Genomic DNA, 14,392 nt, shown 5'->3' with positions numbered 1-14,392 from the left:
TTTGTTTTAATAGAATTCTCACATGAGTTTTTGATCTTTAAAATACTATATTAATTCTTGATTATTAAACTTTGATTTCTAAATTTTTTTAAACTAATTTGATGACGAATAATGCGTTCTAAATTGGATTTAAAGCATTGAGATTAATCTAAAGATCTAGATATTCTCTTGAATGATTTTACGGAATAAGATTAATATGTTAGTTGTGTTGTTAATTGTGATGTTGTTTGAGGTAAGAGTGTTCATTTGGTTAATTCGATTACCGACCGAATCTAATAATCATTAGTTTTTTCTTTGACCGCTAACCAAATTGATTTTTAAAAAATATTTTAACTGGACCAAACTAAGTTCGGTTAATTTCGTCAGTTAACCGTATTAACCGGAATTTATAAATATTATATATTAAAATATTTTCATTTAATAGATTAATTTGGTTGGTTATTTTGTTTAAGACCGAAGTTTAAACACCCCTAAAGTTAAATAATGTATAATATATATATATATATATATATATATATATATATAATATTAAATATTTAATAATTTCAGTTAATTCGATTAATTCAATTAATTAACTAATTTCGAATCGAATTAACCCATAATCAAAGTTAAAAAAAATATTAACCGTTAACCAACCGAACCCAAAATTAACCAACCGAATAACCACAAATTTTTTTAGTTTGGTAGGATAATTCGTTTTAACAAAATTATGAACACACTTAGTCAAAGGTATTTGATGAATATAATTGCAAGCAACACCGGAAGCACTCCCTAATTGATGTTGATAGCTGCACTGGTACAATTATTTTAACCTGCAATGGTGAGTAATAGAGTGATCTTCGGAAAGCTCAGTAATACAATACTACCAGATGATGCTATAGGTCATGCAGATAAATGAAACACCATATAATTTCCTTTTAAAATCAGACGTATACTGGTTTCCGGAATAATCTGGAGTTCCACTGGTGATTCATCGAGTAGAAGTCATGAAGATCTTAGGTCATAAGAAACATTCATAGTATGACATTTTCAGGAGATCAAATAGGATGTCTAGTGTGTTCCAACAGGATGTCTAGTGTGTTCCAACAATATGTCTAGTGTGTTCCAATAGTATGTCTAGTGTGTTCCAACAGTACAATAAAATCATAATAGGTACACTTATCAAATAATAGTTCAGTAAATCTCATAAGATCATAATGAAGTTTTAATTTTGAAACTCGTAATTTAAACCCTTCTCTTGTACACTATCCGTAGTTCCTAGAACTGCGTCTATAGGGCTTACCTTAAGCTCATAGCAAAGAGGAAGCCAACCTAAGGATAGGCTTTGGGGCCTATATCCTTAAGTCCGTAAGTCCATAGGGCTTACCCTAAGCACACAGTAAAAGGGAGCCAACCTAAGGATTGGAGCATGTATCCTTAAGTCCGTAAGTCCATAGAGCTTGCCCTAAGCACACAGCAAAGGGAGCCAACCTAATTGAGCATCTTGGAGCCTGTGAGCCTACCCAAGAGTCACATTAGGTCCGTAAGGTTTACCATCTTGATCAGAGCTATACTCCGATCAATCTATCCAAAATCATTATTTCAAAAAATATAATTTATGCAGTAAGCATAATTTCCATAAATCCGAAATCATCGTTATCATATATCAGTGAAAACCAATAATCATATTTCAGTCATAGTCTATAAACAGTTACCAATAAGTCGGTGTATCAATAATCAGTAAACCATAGATTTCAGTGTACCATATTTCAAAACATATAAAACAATTAAATAGTACTTAGAGAACACACTAGAGGATCCAAGTATTTTCAGAGGCCATTGTAGTTATCAGTATGGATAACACAAAACTTATGCAATTTGATCAGATTCCAGGAATGATGTCATATTAAAGAGAATCAATTAATAATTGATCTAATCAGACATTTAAGGTTGATACTTTAAAATTCCGCTATGATTCATGTGCATTATGAATAACCGAAGTGATTTGAATTAACGAAGTAAAAACGAATATTCAGGGTAATTACCATCCATGTCAATCGATCGGATTATCGAACAACTTGTGCTGAACAACTCTCAGAACTGATGCATGCCAACTGGTCAATTCATTGCCCTTATAGGGTATTCGATTTATAATACCAACAATTCTTGTCCTTAGATCATCTTCAGAATCACCGTTGAATATACCTTAAGGAATCGAACATGTATCCCCATAGTCTTTACTTCTTTTCCACATTACAACAATATCAAGAATTTATGATGTATTTGATTCTTGGTTCATAACCCATAGGGACCGTACATCATACAAGTTCATTGGTATTCCCAGACTTATCCAATCACTTACTAAATTCTCCGTCATTAAGTTTACTTAATTCATCTAGTAGTCAAATCTATTCTGGTTACTCTAGAGTTTTCCAGAGTAATTTGTATGTTTCTGAATTTCGGATACATGTTATACTTTGGTTCAGTTCAATTTGGTATTCATAGTTGATTTGTCTAACGAATACTCACTTCTTAGTACCGAATGCACTGTAGAGTTGAGTTAAGCTAAGTACTTACAGAATTATCATCGATCCAAACTTGAGAAGACGAACACACATTCAAGTAAATCTATGCCATTCAAGTACTGACATAGTATTATCGTTGATCAACCCGCATAAGGTGTTTCCCACAATTATTTTAAGGCAATGCCACATCCATACTCATTTGAATTCCTTAATGAATCCAAAATATTTACTAATTCTTGGCCATAAGGGTATTTTGGTCCTTTAGGTGCTAAGTTATATTCCACTCCTTTCATAGCTCGAGGATACTCAATCATTCCTGAGCTTGGTGATATTCTTAGGTTATTTCCATTCCAGTGTTATTTTGGTCATTTTACAGATATAATATATTTCAATCATTTCCTTCTGTCTGATCTTATTATTTAATCCGCCCTTAACATCTATTTCTGTCCTTTCAACCAATTCTGACAAAGGAGCACCCTCGATAAATTATCTTTTACGTATTTACTCACAACTCGGAGATTTACAGATTATCATGAATTTTCTGTATAAACGTGTAACTTAACGATAAAACTAGTAATTCATCGATTTAGGCATGACTTCTTGAGTAATTTTCCATTCATGGTCAATTCGAGCTACTTTTCCCTCTCAAGGGTAATTTCATAATTTCTTAACCATATAATTTCGGTATTAATACTCTTAACAATAATAATTATAATTTAAAGATTCTAGGGTTAATCGCTTTCCTGGATAATCTCTAAACTTTAAATTATTCCTTAACAAAACTTCTAGTATCTTGTACAAGCCATATTGGATTTAGAAATCGATTATCCAGATTTCCTAAGCAAAACCAGTATTTTCTGTACACATCAGTAATTTCATCATATCAATATGTCTTTACAAATTCTTATTCAACTTCAAGAGTCAATTCTTGTACTTATTACAATATAAGGGTATTTTCATAATTTTACTTAATCAGAACTTGCAATTCAATAGAATCTTAACTAATTCATCACTTAAACCATATTCGATTCGAATCCATCCATAATCAAACAGGCATAATAGACCAATCATATACATTCATGCATTTATCCATTATCAACATGTTCCATAAAGCATAAAGAGGTAGTGATGTATTACCTCGATTTTCATGTAATACCTATCGATCATAACTTAGGATTCGTATCCAGGACATCGAAGAGAATCCAAAATATGCCTTTTTCCAATATAATCAAATATGCTGCCAGAACCTCATTTTTCTCGAATTTGAACTCATTATAATTGATTTCGAGCTTTTAATTTTTCTCTTACGTACCCGGACCAACAAATATACGAACTCGATTCCAAATAATTTCCTCGCCATAAAAATAATTTATTAGAATCTAAATAATAAAAATTTTAGGACCCAGTTGGTAAATCTAAAAACTTGTGGACCTAACATAATATCTAATTACTAAAATTAGGGACTAAATTGAATTAACTTAAATTATCATGGCTTAATCAAGACTACATCATAACTAGAGGACAGGTTCAGAACTTTACCAAAATAGAGGACTGGAATTATGGTTTGCCCATCTTCCTTTTCATTACCTACCATCCACGTGACAAATTCAACTCAAGTTTCATTTCCCCCACAACTTTCAACTATTTCTTTTTTTTTTCTTTTCACACATCACCATCTCCACTTTATTTATTTCATTATTTCTTCCAGCTCTTACCACCAAGTGCTCTGTAAATAGAACCAGGAGATTTGTCAGCCAACAGCAAGACACCGATGACCACCACGTCGGTTGCCTCCGTCGACCACCATTCGGGACCTAAAGTACACCATCAAACTCGCCTCACCCTCTTCGTCACGGATCTTGCCTCTCTAACGAGCAACGGGTAAAACACAAACCTCCTTTCATTTCTTTCTAGCCATGAAGGATGAGAACACTGGAAGCAACGTTCACGCATAAAAAAATGGGTTCATCGGAAACTCGTCAGAGACTTCATGGTTTCCGACAATGAGAAGATCGGAATAAGCATGATTTGGAAAAAAATAGTCTTTCTATTTTGGGTGAAGATAAGTCGAAGAAAGCCAAGCAAACAAGAAGGAAGGAGTCTTATTTCTTCTGGTGGAAGTAAAGTTCACAATGATAAATAATAATTGAATACAATAATAGAGTTCACATTAGACAAAAAAATGGAGAATTCACGTGAATTCTAAAATCCCTTAAACCTCATATTCAACCAAAAAAAACTAATCCCACTAATTGGGATGTGACAATGAGTATGTAAATTAAATATATAATAACAGTACACATATGTACTTATATATATGTTTTATACATATAATAATTGAGGAAGAGCTGCCTTGGCAAGGTAATCCGCAAGATAAATGTATGCTTGTTGGATGGGATGGACACTATCCCAAAACAAAAACTGCGAAGAATTTCTACACATTGGAGTCGACAAATTACACAAAAATGAAGCTTCCAAGTGTTCACTGCCACAACACCCACTCTTTGTTTCTACAAACCCTTTCTCGCCATATCCAAAAATAAATAAAAAGAATATTAGTATCTTGGATAAAGTACATAAATGATCACTGTCTATAGGGTGTTGCTTTGATGAGTCTCTCAATTATTAAAAGTTATATAATGGTCCTCCAACTATACAACGTAACTTTTTTTTGAGTCCCCCAACTATTAAAAGTTACATCATAGTTGAAGATACTAGTTTTTATTATCCATTTGTGTTTTATTTTTTGATTTATTATAATTATTTTATTATATATTATTTTATTATTATTATTATTATTATTATTATTATTATTATTATTATTATTATTATTATTAAATAATAAATAATTATTACATATTACAAGCCCAATAACCCATGCCCAATTTACAAGCCCAAACACACTGGCCCAGTTCCAGAAGCCTAGATGATAACCCTAAACCCTTTTAGGGTTACAACATCTTCTCTAGCCGCCTCAGCATCACAACCGTTGGATCTGGATTTGATCCAACGACCAGATGGCTCCAGACCAAACCCTAGGGTATGATACCCTAGGGCAACCACGCGCCGCCGCCTTAGTTATCTCCAAACTTCCAGCCACTATGCTTCTGCCAAGTGATCCAACCGTCCATTGCCGATAGTCAGCCGCCCCACGTTGATATCTCACTGCCACGAGCCTCTCCAGAAGCTTCCAGGATCGCCATACAGCCGCCCACGTCGAGCTCTATGGTGAGTCACCACCATAACTATGGTGAGTCACCACCATAACTATGGTGACTCACCAAAATTCATTCCTTTAACCGGTCTGATGAGTGTCTCGGTGATGGCTATAAACTCCATCAACCAGCTACAAAGAAACGGACAAACAGGGAGAACCCAACAATACAAAACAAAAAACACAACCACCAAGAACAACCAACATACACAAAGCAAAACCCAAAACAGAAAGAGAAGAGTGAGAGGAACTTACCGGGGAAGACAACACCTTGATCTGAGTCACCACTGGACTCCAAGTGCCACCAAAAAACCTTCGAAAACCGAAGGTAATTTCATAGATTTTCTTCAATTGAGAGAGATTTAAGGAAAAATGACACCGGAATCAGCCTTAGCAGGTTCCGATCTATAGTTTGGGGTAGGATTGTAATTTTCGGCCACCGTTCACGGTGGCCGACGGTAGGGTTAGCGGCGGTAGACGACTGCCGGTCGATGATCGGATTCCCTCCGGTGAGGGAATCTTATAGAGAGGCGAGAGTGTTTTATTCTCTCTCAGCGAGAGAGAGAATGAGAAATGAGAAAATAAAGAAGATGGCCCGAAGGGTCGGCCATTTGGGGGGTATTTAAACCCCTCCCCAAACGACGCCGTTTTGGGGAGGGTATCTATGTAATTTCACTCATGGGTAAACTATACCTGTAGTCACTATAGTTTGTAATCCTTGCAATTTAGTCACTAAAAAACAATTCTTGATCATTTTAATCTAGTCTTCAAACTTTATTTTTTTTATGTTTTAGTCCATACCAGTATATATGTATTATAGGATAAATAACAGATTTAATCCTCATAAATTTTAATGGATTTTATTTTAATCCCGAATAAATATATATGGTTAAATTACTCTATAGATGCTTAATTTTCATAATATTTTAGTTGGAGCTTTCAACTTTAATATGTTATATTTTAATCACAAACTGCAAGTTTTAATTTATTTAAATTTAATGTTCGAACTTTATATAATTTTATTTTAGTCCCTAAATAAAAAAATAGGAAAAATTGAATGTTTAGTCACTGAAATATTAAATACTTATTTATCAATGAGGTTTCTAATTTTAAAATGTTATAACTTAATCCCTAAGTTTAATGTTTTCATTTATTTTATAAGCTTTATTACTTTTTATATTTTAATATTATAGTTTTAATTTTATTTATATTAAACATTGTTTAATTATATTTTACTTTTATATGTTTATGTTTATATATATATTTAATTATCATTACTATTATTATTATTATTTAGTCATGTAAATAAATAAATAAATATATATATATAATATTTATTTATTTTATTAAAATCCTATTTATAAATTTAATATATTATTTTTAAATCATATTTTAATATATATTTATCAATATTAAGAAAGAACAGTCTTAAAGCAACTGGATGTACGTTTTCTGATATTTTTAAATAAAATAAATATTTTACTTTTATAAATAATATATAAATATATTTTATATATTATTATTTTTAGATAAATGTTCTATTAAAATTTATTTATTTTTTAATATTAAGAAAGGAGATGTCTTAAAGCACCTAGAAGCCCTTTTCTGATATTTCTAAATAAATAAATATCTTATTTATATTTAAATTAATATATTTTCATAAAATTATAAATTTGAAATAAAAATATTATAAATTAAATATATCTTTGAATTTTTAAATTTCTGATAATAGAGACAATTTATAATTAATAAAGTACCAATTTTGGGCGCTATAGGGGTGCTAATCCTTCCCTAAACGTAATCGACCACGAATCCTTTTTTACTAAAAATTTTGGTTATACGCAGATCAATTTTATCTTTTAAATTATGTTTTATTCAAACCTATTTTAAAAGATTATTTTTAGGTATTTGACCTACCTAACCCAAAAAGGTCAATGGCAACTCCCAAAATATTTTTTTAAATTAAAATCATTTATTTTATTTTTCCCGCCAAGTAAAAGTAAAAATTCATGGCCGGGCGAAAACCGGTTACGACAGCTTGGCGACTCCACTAGGGACGCGCTTAAACTTTAAAACCAATTATAAATTGTCTCTATCAATTGGAAATTAAAAATTCATATATTTAATTTATAATCCTTTCTTTTTGAAAATTTTTATACTTATTTTCATATATATATATATAATATATATATATATATATATATATATATATATATATATATATATATATATATATTATTAATATCTTTACTTTAGTGTCAAGTATTAAAATTTATTATTTATTTGTCTGTCAGAGGTTTGAACTTTTCTTTTCACACACAACACATGCATTGCATAACATAAGCTTTATAATCAAGCTTGTCCCTTTTAAGTGAGAGTGAAAGCGATGTCTTCGTGAATTTATTGTCTGTGTCAGACTTAGCAAGTAGCTTTCGGGGTTCATATTCTCTATGTCTTCATGAGAATTTATTCTCTGTGTCAGGCATAGAGAAGTGTATCCCCTCGAATTGAACTCGATCCACTTTAGTCTGTGATGGACTAGGATTAAGGGTTGGCAGCCCAAAGGGGCACCGACAAGGATAATTCAGGTACCTTTACTCTTAGAACTGAAACTCTCCAAATAATAAACCCTAGAAACTCTTCCGATCTGAAGCCATGCTGATATTTTGTCCAAAATAGGTGTACACTAAGGAGAAATGAATTCTAACTTTTTCCTTTCAATTTATTTATTTATGTTCTGGCTGAATAAATTGCATGTGAATTTAAATTATTTAAAGTATGTAGAAAACATGTTTAAATAGATATATTTAGGTAGACATTATTATTAAATTAATTTTTTCCTTTAATATGTGAACTAATTCATTTATTTTTATGTTTTCTGTTATTTTTGTTGTTTGCATAGCATCATACAGGATAAAAGGTATTGATCTTCGAGTTAATCGACTCATTGGAAAACCTTCATCTATGGATAAAAAGTGTTCAAATCAAATAGTTCCAAACTTAGAAGTAAGACAGTGGGCTGAGGACTTACAGAGACAAAGGGGAGATAATTTGCAGGATGATTATGTACCCGAGTTAGCAAGTTATGCTATGGTTTCGCTAAAAAGAAATGATATGCAAGATTTGCGATGCATTTGGGAGAGTTGGGATTCAAATAGAAAGCTGCAGTTCTACCAGTCTTATGGGGACATCCCATATTTGTTATATGTCGAAGTTTATGATGACTTACTTCGAGCCCTAATTCAATTTTGGAATCTAGGGTATAATTGCTTCACTTTCAATAAGGAAGTTTGTGTTCCTACTGTTGAAGAATATACAACTTTGCTACATATAGAAGGGGCTTTGGAGAATCGAATTTATTCAAGGTTAGTTAAAACTCAACCTTTCTGAGTTAAATTAGCAAAGATTGCAGGAGTACGAGAGGAATGGGTAGTAGCCCGCACTAAACAAAAGGGCGAAGACGAAGGCATTGCTTGGACCAACATCAAAGAAATTATTCAGAGTCATCCAAATGATAAAGTACGATTTGATCTTTTTGCTTTGGGTATATATGGTATGGTCATCTTTCCGAAAGCATTGGGATACATCGAGGCTGCAGTAGTAGATTTGTTCGAGCAGTTACCAAAAAGAGTCAATCCTGCTTCTGCAATTCTAGCAGAGACTTTTCGATCGTTAAGCGCTTGTAGAAGGCTAGGAGGTGGACGATTTTCGGGATGTGCACCATTGTTATATGTATGGATACGTAGCCATTTTTGGAGGACAGAAAAGGTTTTATACCGTCGTTTTAGTATGGACTACTCACCGTTGAAAGAGTTTATGGATCTAGAATGGCCTAAAGAAGTCACGAAAGATATGTGGATCAATGCCCTTCGGAATATACAAAGCGACGATATTGTTTGGCGCGCCCCGTGGTAAATTCAAAGAGAATTCTTTTACAAATGTGGTGATTACAACTGGGTGATGCTGCTCGGTTTGTGGGGAGGAATTGGATATACACCACTTCTGGTTATAAGGCAGTACAAGGGTCGTCAATTTGTTCCTGTTACAACTGGATTACATTCGTCTGAGTTCGCATTTCATAGCAAAAATTACAAAAGAAACATCATGGATGTTGTTACGGCTTGGAAAACAACTTTCTGTATTCAAGCCAAAGCAGCAAAAGTAATGTTAACTCCTGATTATGAGGAATGAAGGTCTATCAGGAAAAACAAAAATATTCCTCAACCAGACCAAAATGAGGATATCTTTATGGAAGATCGCATTCGGGCAGTTCCATCAGAGATTGAAATCTTAAGAGCTGAGTTTGAAGCAGAAAGAGAAGGTTGATCGAAAGAGTTAGAACAAATAAGACAAGATAAAGCTATGTTGGACGTCGATGTTGACTTTCATTAAGCACAATGTACAATGCTGAGGGAAAATAAAGAAAAGGTTGATAGGGAGTTCATAACGTTAAAGAAGAATTACTATGAACTACACAAATCCGGAAAAGCATCAGGAGAGAGCAGAGCAACAGTACAGATGACCAAAGAATTGAACATTGAGAAATGTCGCGTTGAAGATTTGAAAGGAAAGAATAGCCGTTTACTCAAAAGCCTTGAGAAAAAAAGCAGAAAATTGAGGATTTTAAGGTTGACAGAAGGTAGCGAATTATAAAGCACAAAGCTGAAAGCAACGAGATCATGAATGAAATGCAGAGAGAAAGGGATCGAGCCAAAGAATTAGAAGAGATAAAGAATGGCATGCTTGAGGTGTTTGAGGTTGAGAAAAACACCATGTTCAAGGGATTTGAATCTGAAATGAACAATATGATTTCTGAACTTGAAGTTAGGGGCCAAAGGATTGAAGAGTTCGATGTTGAAAAGGAAAAATGGGAGTTGGAGAGGAAGAATTTCAACACCAGACTTGAAGTAGAGCAAGAAGTGGCCAGATACAACGATGTAGAAACAAGAATGTACAAATCCAGAAGCTTAATCAAAGAACACAAGAAGCACGAACAAAACTTGAAGAGGATCTGGATCAGTCTAGAAACAAAAACTCAGAGTTTAATACTTACATCTTTCAACTTGAAGAATCATTATTCTAAGAGAAGGGTCTTCTAGGACCTAATGATCTTAAAGAAAGTTATGAGGAGAACGCTTCACTACGAAGACAAATCCGAGATCTTGAAAACACTCTGCACAGTTGTCAAGTCAGAATCATTAAGTTAGAGCAGACTCTCAAGGGAACTAATGAACAATGGCAAAAATCTACTGATTTCTTTGAAGAAAGAAGTGAAGAAAGATGCAGTATGATATTCGAGGCCATGGTACAAATGAGCGAAGTTGCCAGATATATTGGGGAGTTAGCTGCTGAAGCAAAGATTATTGGGCATCACGTTGATCCAGTTTCTAAGTATGAAAAGAAGATGACATGGATGATGAAAGAAATCATAGAGCTTAATAGGAAAGCTATGCTGTATATGTAGTTATGAATTATTATAAAGAAACTTTTGTATGCCGATGGAAGTTGTTCTATGATAGTTAACTTTTTGGGATCAATACCTTTTGCATACATTCATTATTCATTGCATTATTTTTTTATGTTTACATTAAGATAAACATTCATTAAATAAAAATTGAAAAAATAATATGAAAAGGATTTTCAATCGTAGTTACTCTGGCCAAACGAGAAATTCAACATCACTACGGTACTAGACAAGCTACTAAGAAAATCATGGAGGATAAAATGCAACATCTTGAGGAACATCATAATAAAGAACAAGAAGAAATGAGAATGAAGTTAGAAAAGATTGAATCCAGCATTGCAAATTCACAAGACAATATGATGCAGAAAATAGAGGATATGCTCAGGAAACAAGCTACCACTGGAAAAATTCATGAAAATCATGTACCTTTTGACCATGAACCTATGTATCCTTTAGGTTTCACGCCAGAACCGGTTTATCATTCTGGTATCACACCTTTACAAATCCATGTCCGCACATCAGCACTTCAAGAGACCAAACCACATGAAAATCAACAAGTGGATCATGCGTCTTCAAGCAAAAATCTGCTTATATCAGATATGAAAGTAGGAGATTTTAATACTGAGCATCTAATCTTAGATTTGAATGAGCTGAATAAAAAAGAAAAAGTAAATAAAGAATTGACCAGACAGATCAAGAGCTTAGAGGAATGAATAAAATCCGTAGAAGTAACTGAATCATTCTATGGGTTTGACGCTAGCGAATTGAGTTTAGTCCCGGACCTAATCCTCCCCATCAAGTTCAAAGTTCCTGAATTTGACAGATATAACGGTACTACATGCCCTTCGTCCCATATTACCATGTTTTGCTGCAGAATGGCAGGTCATGTGAAAGACGAGAAATTGTTAATTCATTGCTTTCAGGATAGTTTGACAGGACCAACCTTAAAGTGGTATACTCAACTGACCAAAGCCAACATTAGATCATGGAATGATCTGGCAAAGGCGCTGCTAGAGCAGTACCGCCACATGACATATATGGTCTCTGATAGATGGACTCTCCAAAATCTGGAGAAAAAGAACAGTGAAACATTCAGACAGTACGCCCAGAGATGGCGTGACACAGCGGCCCAAGTTCAGCCATCTTTATCAGAAAAAGAAGCCACAGTGATGTTCGTCCACACTTTAAAGGCTCCCTATTTAAGTCATTTAATGGGGAACACAACCAGAAATTTTGCAGATCTGGTCATTTCTGGAGAACTCATTGAAAATATCATGAAGAGTTGCAAAATTGAATTAAATGAGGGGTCTAGTTCCAAAAGACCCATGTATCGAAAAAAGGAGAACGAAGTTAACAATGTGAATTCTTACAATAAGAATACCTCAAAATGTGTTACGATAACCCAGCCAAGGGTTAAGAAGGAAGAAACAAACACTAATCGAACGGAATCCAGAGGATCTCACAGGGAAAAATGAGAGGCCTTCTTTTGCACCATTACCAGTACCCTATGCTGAGATCTATGATTCGCTGTTAAAGGAAGATGTCATAAGACCCTATCCTTTGATTCCCATGCAAACACCGTTCCCTCCATGGTATGATGTGAAAGCATAATGTGTTTATCATGACGGAATTATGGGTCACTCCATTGAAAACTGTTTGGCATTCAAAAGGGTGATCCAAAATTTGATTAATACAAGAAAGCTGGAATTCAATTCACTAGCTACATCAAATCATTCGCTGCCAAATCATGGAGATAAAAACGTGAACGCAATCCAGGAAGAGATGATGTGAAAGCATAATGTGTTTATCATGACGGAATTATGGGTCACTCCATTGAAAACTGTTTGGCATTCAAAGGGTGATCCAAAATTTGATTAATACAAGAAAGCTGGAATTCAATTCACTAGCTACATCAAATCATTCGCTGCCAAATCATGGAGATAAAAACGTGAACGCAATCCAGGAAGAGAATGGAAGGAAAGCAAAAACGGATATTTCTGAGATTAAATCTCCTTTTGTTTGGATATTTCAACAACTCTCCTTATCTGGTATGATTCAACAACAAGTCAGGCCAAAGCATAATGAAGGCGAGAATTATTGTGAATATCATCAAAAGAAGGGACATGGAATTCAACTATGTTATGAATTTAGGGATTTAGTGTAAAAATTGATGAATAACAAAGAGATAGAGTTTTTTAAATAAGAACCAGGAAAAAGAGAAGATGACGTTTGCGCATCAGAAGATTCTATGCCTAAACAGAGAACAAGTGATCCCATGATCATCATTGTGAAATCATTTACAGTGATTCCTGCTCCAATAAAGTCAAAAGTGATTATCACAACTCCTTTACCATTTCCATATAAGGATAACAGCAGGGTACCTTGGAACTATACTACCAATGTTTCAATGGTAGGAGGATCTGTTTCTCTGGAAAAAGTAGAAGAGAAAGTACAGAGTGTGGATTCGACGTCAGAAGTAGTAAGTGAAGTCAGGTTCTTTACAAGAAGTGGGAGATGTTATTCTCCCGAGTCATCGAATGCATCAGAACAGACAAAGGCAAAAGGAAAAGCTACGGTAATACCCCAAAAGGTATTTGATGATGAATCCCCACCTACAGTCAATGAGCCAGTAACAGAGAAACAAGCCCAAGAATTTTTGAAATTTCTGAAACATAGCGAATATAGTGTGGTTGAACAGCTACATAAACAACAAGCATGAATTTCAATTCTTGATCTGTTGATGAATTCAGAAGCACACAGAAATGCCTTGATGAAAATGCTTAATCAAACCTTTATCCCTGAAGATATATCCCTCAACAAGCTTGACAAGATTGTGGGGCATATAGCCGCTGATAATTACATAACGTTCACGGATGATGAAATACCTGAAGACGGAATGGGATCAGTGAAAGCTCTGAATATTACCACATATTGTCATGGTCATGTATTACCAGGAGTACTAATTGATAATGGATCTGCTCTTAACTTAATGCCTCTAGTTACACTTAAAAGAATGGCGGTGGATAAATCGCACATTAAGAATTATCAGAACATAGTGCGAGCTTTTGATGGCACTCAAAAAGAGGTGCTTGGAAAAATGGAAATACCACTGCTTATCGGACCAATCATATACAATATTGACTTTGTGATAATGGATATCCACCCTATATATAATTGTTTATTGGGGAGGCCGTGGATTCATTCTGCAGG

The sequence above is a fragment of the Hibiscus syriacus genome, unplaced genomic scaffold (assembly GCF_006381635.1).
Source record: "Hibiscus syriacus cultivar Baekdansim isolate YM2019G1 unplaced genomic scaffold, ASM638163v2 tig00116960_pilon, whole genome shotgun sequence".
NCBI lineage: Eukaryota > Viridiplantae > Streptophyta > Magnoliopsida > Malvales > Malvaceae > Hibiscus > Hibiscus syriacus.
This window is presented reverse-complemented; position numbering follows the sequence as displayed.